Below are 8,195 nucleotides of genomic sequence, written 5' to 3'. Positions count from 1 at the left end.
ACTCCCTACCTTTTTGAGCAAGTACCCAACATTTCCAAATTCAATGGCCTGACTTGCCATACCTAATAAACACATTACTACCAGCTCTAAACTCACCCTGATGGTGTCTGCCATATTTCTGACATAGAGGATTTGTACGGGCACTGTTAACACTGCCTTAGGACTTAGAGCCTTGTGACCAATCCATATTATCATTTATGAATTTGGACACTAGGCCACTAGCTAAAGAGGTTACTCGGGTTGAAGATCTCTGATGAAATTGAGGACGGTTACCACCACCTGACCTTGGCTGGTTGAAATTAAAACTACCCGTACTAGGCCTCTTGTTCTCCCTCTCTCTCTCTTTAGTCTTCTGCTCCTCTATCTTTGGACCATGGACCATTATCCTAGAAAAGTCCATCTCCCTAATCAGCATTATAGTCCTACACTCCTTAACCACACTATTTAACATACTAGATACAAACTTGCTCATATTGGATCTGCTGTCAGCTATAACATAAGGATCATATCTAGCTAACTGAGTAAAATTGAGGGAATACTCCTTCGTGCTCATGCTGCCCTACCTCAAGTTAATAAATTCTTACACCTTGGCCTTCCTCAACTCTAATGGGAAAAATTCATTTAAGAAAGTTGTAGCAAACTCTTCCCATTCTATAGGCCCTACATCTGTACACCTATCTACCTTTCACTACTTAAACCATGTGTGGGTTAAATCCTGCAACTAATATGAAGCCAACTCAGAACTCTCACTAAATGTTACCCCCATAATGTCTGTTATCTTTTGCACCATATCTGAGAATTCCCATGGATTCTCTTTAGACTTGGATCATGTGAAGGAAAGAGGATTCATTTGGGTGAAGTCTTGAATCCTAGCTGCAGCAGTATTGGCCACTAGGTTAGCCTAAAAAGTAGTTGGCCGTTTATTTTGTGCTTCTATATAATTGGATAGAGTGGTAAACGCAGCTCTGAATTCTGCATAGAAGACATACTCATCCAGAGGATTTGCCTGAACGGGTGGAGGTGCTGGCTGGTTTCTTGTTCTTCTTCCATTGTTCCTTTTGGAAGGCATGATCTATAAATGGAAGGAAGAAATGAATTAGACATATATTTTAACATGAGCTCATGCTTGGTCTCACGATGTGAACTATAAAAGAAGGGAAACTTTTCTTAAATGCCATGTAGCCTCTTGCCCATAAGTGTGGCGCTCTACACACCTATGCGTAAGACTCTACTTAACATGAATTTCATACTTCCTAGGACACTTTAAAACCTTAGGCTTTTATACTAAGTTTGTAATACCTCAAGAGTACACTCTGGGTATCACACGGTGCTTACAGTCCGGAAGGACCATAAGCTAACCATGGATCTGGTACCTACTGTGAGCATTGGATAACATACTAATATAGTGAAAAAACAACTAATAAGCCACAAGGTTTTTAATAACTAAAATAAATACTAAATTATTAATTTGGAGAAAATAACTGTCTGACTCTAATAAAGTACTGTTAAACTAAATAACTAACTGACATATCCAAAAGCCTTAAACTATCTGAAAGTGAGCTGATGGGGCAGGCCCCAACTAATGTTACAACTGTTCTCTCACAATGAGTATGTTTTGCTTAATCTAGGGTTTACCCTTTCTTATTAGAACCCTTATGTGGTTGTGTGATTTGGATTTAGTCTTGAAAGTATTTTCCACCCTTTCTTGAAAGTATTTTCCACCCTATCTCTATTTCTACTTCAGTGGGTTATTCTGTTATGGCTAGAAAGATCTATAGGGGCTATGTGGTGTCTATCTTTTACAAGGATACCTTGGTTAATTTAGTATATCTTTATATGGTAGATTTGGATATGATGTTGGGGATGGATCAACATCAATAATACTATGCTTCTTTAATTGTAGGACCCAAAAAGTCAGTTTTATTTTCCTTATAAGCGAGAAATTGAATAGGATGAAAGTTCCTTAGTAATAAAGAGAGGTTTAATTCTTATCTTAAAGCTCAAAAGTTGATTTCCAAGGGGTGTATATATCATCAGGTTTAGGTTAAAGCTTCTAGTTTTAAGGTTCCCTCTTTACAATTTATCCCCATGGTGAATGAATTTCCTAAAGTATTTCCCAATAATCTTCTCGTTTTTCCCGTCGATAGGGAAATAGATTGTGGGATTGATCTTCTATGGGATACTTATCCTATTTTCATCCTTCCTTGTAGAATGGCTTCAGCTGAGTTAAAGGAGCTAAAGTAGCAATTAAAGGATCTTATTAATAAGGGCTTTATTTGCCCTAGTATTTCACCATGGGGAACTCTTATGTTTTCTTGCAAAATAAAGATAGGTCTCTTAAGATGTGCATAGACTTCGGCATTTAAATAAGGTTAAAGTGTAGAATAAATACCTTCTTCCTAGGATTGATGATCTTTTTGACCTTCTTTAGGGTGCTAGATATTTTTATAAGCTTGATTTCCATTCGGGATATCATTATTTGAGAATTAAGGAGTGTGATGTTCCGAAGAATGCTTTCCGGACCCAATAGTCATTATGAATTCTTGTTATATCATTTAGATTAACTAATGTTCCAACTGCTTTCATGGTTCTTATGAATTGGGAGTTTAAACAGTTTTTGGACTTATTTTTTTATTATATTCATTGATGATATTTTGGTGTATTGTGTTATGGTAATGCCCCCAGAGTACACCATAAGCATCAAACGGTGCTTACAGTCCCAAAGGACCACAAGCTAACCCATGATCTGGTACCTGTTGTGAACACTAGATAATATAGTAATAATGAGAAAGAACAATGGATAAGCCATATGGTTTTGAACAATGGAAACAGATACTAAATTATGAATCTGGAGAAAACAACTGTCTGAATCTAATAATGTACTGATGAACTAAATAACTAACTGACATGTCTGAAAGCCTCTAACTATTTGAAAGTGAGTTGATGGGATAGGCCCCAACTAACTCCAGCTAATACTAGACTGAAAACATAAAATAATATAATCTGTCCTCAAAATATGAGGACTCACACTACTGCTGCTGAGAGCCAGAAGTCTATGAGTGATCCAAGAATTGGATGTTCGAACCTATGATATGATACATCATAGCATAAAAGAAAGAGTATGCAATTAGTACACTAAATGTACTAGTATACGAAATGAGGTAGGAAAATATGCATGGTTTCATGAACACGAATAAATAATCATCTAAATATGTATGTATAACAAGAGGTACTGAATAGAATACATAAAATCTGGAGACACTGAGAATACAAGAAATCTATAAACACTAAGGATGTATAAACAAGCTTATAATATAAACTGAATAAAATCTGTAAAATTAAAATATTGAAATAACTGTTATTTGTAAGCTTTGGTCAAAAAATGCTGAGAATGAGTGTCTGAACTGATTATTGGACTAAAACTGCAGCTAAGACTGTGGGAGGTATTATCTAACCGACATGCCCCAATCTGAGTTAATCAGGGTCCAACTTGTAACCCCAGTTGGAAGGGTGTTAGTACCGTGCCATGGGTACTAATGCTGGCTATGTGGATCTACTAAACTGGTATAATGTGTTTTCCTGAAGGACAAAGGGTGTCAAGCCTAATCTGATGGGTAACCCCTACGAGATAATCAAGCCTAGACTTATGGGTGATTTTTCATATCCTACACTAGCTATGTAGTTCTAGAGTTTAGGGACTGTTACTAGCATCTCTGCCTATCTAATAGGGAATTCACCATCCCTACACTCGTTCGATGCTAAATCCTATTAACAATTGAATGACACTGAGTTACTAACTATTCTGAGTTTAACTGACAGTTCTAGTAATGCTCATAATATAATCTGAATTTATTCTGAAGATACTGAGATGAGACTAAGTAAACAACTATTGTTTTGGGTATTTAATACCTCCAAGACTCAACGAAATAAGAATAAAAATATAATATTTAAGCTTGAAGGGATTAACATAGAAGCATTGTTCAATATTACTCTGTGTAGGCATTTTATCAAACACTTGGTATGCATGGTATACATTAAGCATGAGAATTAGATTAAAGCTTGTAATAAAGAATAATTTCAACTCCATCATTACAAATTATGGATTAAATTAGTGTACAATAATTTCAGGCATATCGAGTGTGGTAATAGACATCAATTTTGCTAAAAAAGGGTATGAAACAAGATTCATGGAAATTCATGGTTTAATCATAATTTAAAATCAAGATATCTTAAAAATATCAAAATTTTTCAATTTAAAATGGATACTTAGACTGCTTGTGTGAAAGAAACCCATGAATGAACATTTAACATACCTAGGTTGATGAATTCATGGAGATTGATGGAGAGTTCTTGGGATTTGATCTTGTATTTGAGAGCTAGGGTTTTTGTTCTTGAGAAAAGGATTTTAGATTTCTTGAGAGGAATTGAAATAATGATGACTATTTAGGTTGTTTGGGGGTTAAATTTTGTGTTTTTAGGCTAATTAGGGCCATGGAAAAAGACCCAAATACCCCTAAAGGAATTTAAAAACTCAAAACTAAAAGCTGGAAATCCTAATTTTTGGCCTTGGCGCGATGTAGCACAATCGCGTTGGGCCACTAGAAATTGACGAGTGCCATTTTGGCCTCTGGTGCTTCGCAGTGGAATCGTGGTCTCCCACTAGTTGAGACCTAGAAGTTTATCTCGACGCGGTCTTATCGCGTTAGCTCACTGGTTTCAAAAAATTGCCATTTGGCATGTCTCCATGATGCGTTGGTGTACCAAATGGTACACTATTTTAAAAAAATAGTTGTAACTCTTCACCCGAGTATCTGATTTGGGTGAACTTTATATCGTTGGAAAGCTAGTTTAATTTCCCACAACTTGGTGGGCTTTAAAATGAGAAATAATAACTATTTGAAAACTATTTACATGAATACTCATGACTAAGATTTAAATTATGCTAGGGAAATATGGGGTATTACAGTTGCAGACTTATAAGGATCAAAAGTTATATGCTAAATTTTCTAAGGGTGAGTTTTGGATGAATATTGTGACTTTTCTTGGGCATGTTATTTCTTGTGAGGGGATCAAGGTGTATCCATGAAAAGTTGAGGCTATTACGAGGTTGCGTAGACCTACAACTTCAACTAAAATTCAGAGGTTCTTGGTCTTGGCTTGTTATTAAAGGAGGTTTGTAGAGATATTTTCATCTATTGTCATTCCATTGATGAAGTTAACTTAAAAAAGGTGAAGTTCTTATAGTCTGATGTTTGTAAGGGTAGAATTGAGAATTTTAAAGATAATTTGACTTCTACGCCAGCTTTGACCAACCCGAGGCTACTGTTAGTTCTATTGTATATTGTGATGTATCTCGTATGAGACTGGGTTGTGTCTTAATGAAAATGGTAAGGCTGTGGCCTCTCCTTCTAGGTAGCTAAAGGTTCATGAAACAAATTATCTGACTTATGATTTAGAGTTGGCGGTTGTTGTCTTCACTTTAAAGATTTGGTGCAATTATTTGTATGAGGTGTATGTAGACATCTATTCACATCATAATAGTTTACAATATGTACTAAATTAGAAGGAGTTGAGTCTTTAGCAAAGGTGGTGGATTGAGTTTCTAAAGGACTATGACATGAGTCTTCACTACTATACAAGTAAAGCTAATATGGTTACTGATTCTCTTAGCATATTATCCATGGGGAGTTTATCTCTTGTGTGTTACAAGAAAAAAGGATTAGTGAAAGACATTCACCAGCTAGCTAATTTGGGAGTTTGTCTCTTGGACCTTAAGGATGGAGAGGCAATTATTCAAGAAGAAGTTAAATCATCTCTCATTGCTGAGGTGAAGGAGAAGCAATCTTTGGATCCCATTCTTATGCTGATCAAGGATGATGTAGGTCAGCAAAAAGTTTATGCACTTTAAGATTAGTGGTGATGGTATTTTGAGATATCAAATTAGGTTTTGTTCTCGATGTTTATTGGCTGTGAGAGAGGATTTTAACTAAGGCTCATAAGTCGAGGCATAGAATTCACCTAGGTTCGACAAAGATGTACTATGATTTAAATGAGATCTATTGGTGAAAAAATAGGAAAAGGGATGTGGTTAATTTCATGGATAAGTGTATTGTTTGTCAGCATGTGAAGGTTGAGCACTTGAGGCCCAGTGGTATGTCTCAAGAGATAGAGTTTCCTTTGTAGAAGTGGGAGATATTAATACGGATTTCAGTATCATACTCAGTATGATTTTATTTGGGTCATTAGGATAGGATGACTAAATCTTCTCACTTCTTGCCTATAAGAACTACACACTCTAGAGAGGATTATGCTAAATTATTCATTGAGAATATAGTCACATCGCATGGAGTGTCGATGTCTATCATTTCGAATCGAGGTACAGAATTTTCTTCTATTTTTTGGCGTTCATTTTAGAAATCTTTGGGGACTAAGGTAAACCTTTAGTACTGCTTTTCACCCTTAAATAGATAGATAAGTGGCAAACTATTCATATATTTGAGGATATGCTAAGGGCCCATGTGATTGATTTTGTAGGAAGTTGGATGGATTACTTACCCATTATTGAGTACACGTATAATAACAGTTATCACTTTAGTATTAGGATGTCTCCATTTGAGGCTCTTTATGATAGGAGGTGTAGTTCTCCTATTGGGTGGTTTGAGGGTGGTGAGACTAAGTTTTTTGGTCCTAATATGGGTCAACAAGACATGAAGAAGATAAAAGCAATAAGGGGAAGACTTAAGACAACTTAAAGTCACCAAAAGTCATATGAGGATACGAGACGAAAGGGAGTTGTAGTTTGATGCAGGTGATTGGGTGTTTTTGGAAGTTTCTCATAAAATTGAGTGATACAGTTTGGGAAGAAGGGGAAGCTCAGTCTCCGTTATGTAGATCCATATTATATTATGTGGAAAGTGGGGAATTTTGCTTATGAATTAGAGTTCCTTGTGAGGTTGGGATCTATTCTTCCAGTTTTCCATGAGTCAGTATTGTAGAAGTGCGTGGGTGATCCTTCTCTTACTATGCCTATTGAGAATATTGGTCTTTCGGATTCCTTGTCTTATGAAGAATTCTTGAAGGAGATATTGGATAGGTGAGTTCATCGGTTTAGGACTAAGGGAGTGGGTTTAGTGAAGGTTCTTTAGAGGAATCAAAAGATGGAGAAAACTAATTAGGAAACTGAAGAGGATATGATGGCCAAGTATCTAATTTTGTTCTCCGGGTTGGATAATCATGCATAAGGTATGCACTTCTTTTACTCTAATGACCTTTCGGGTGTTGTCCATGGTTTTGTGGTTACTTTTTTCTTGTATTCATGCGAAAAGGTGGCTTAACTCCTCATTCGGGGACAAATGATCCTGGGGGGAGGGGAGGGTTAATGTAAAACCCCATTTTTTGAACTCTAAATTTTTCTCAATAATTGTTCTTACTTCTCAAGGTAAAACTCAGGGACGAGTCGTAAAAACTCATCATGAGTCATATAGAGCTAATTGTGTTCTAACTAGTAAGGTTTCCCTACGTTTTTTTTGGGTTCACAACTAGATCCTCAGGAGTTGTGGTCCCTCAATATGAGCCATAAGGATTGGCTCGTAGTACCACATGTAAGATAGCCTTGGTAACTGTCTTGGTCATGGATGGATCACACAAATCGTAGGGTGAGGTCACGAGTCATACAGTGGACTCGTGAACAAACACCAGTGGGGTGGCTCTGCGTTTCTGCCAAGACCACGAGTCATGGTGATGACTCGTGACCAATCGTTATGTGACTCATAACTACTAGTCGATAGTTTTTCTATTTTTAATTTGGGGAATTTTGTTCATTCCCTCTAATCACAAATTATAAACCATGACCATAAAACAATAAAAGGGTCTTATTTTTCATCTTTTACCAAATAAAAAACAACTCTCTTCTCTCTCAAATTCCCAAGTCAATAACAAAGCTATAGTTTCAGTGTTATAAGTTTTTGCAGGCATAGAATTTAAGTATACATTAGATTCGTCCACCCAAAAATAGGACATTTGAAATAGCATCTCTAAGTTGGAGTTCACTCGAATTTTTTATAAAAATAATATTTTGTCGAGCAAAATTGGCTACACGTCAACATTTTAATCTGAAGAAGTCTACATTATCTTCAAACGAAAAGGGGCAAACTATTGACACCCAATTTTGGATCTCCATGCTTAAAATTAAGGCA

Source organism: Capsicum annuum, chromosome 1, assembly GCF_002878395.1.
Source record: "Capsicum annuum cultivar UCD-10X-F1 chromosome 1, UCD10Xv1.1, whole genome shotgun sequence".
Classification (NCBI taxonomy): domain Eukaryota; kingdom Viridiplantae; phylum Streptophyta; class Magnoliopsida; order Solanales; family Solanaceae; genus Capsicum; species Capsicum annuum.
The sequence above is the reverse complement of the archived record's forward strand: the minus strand, read 5'-3'. Positions refer to the sequence as shown.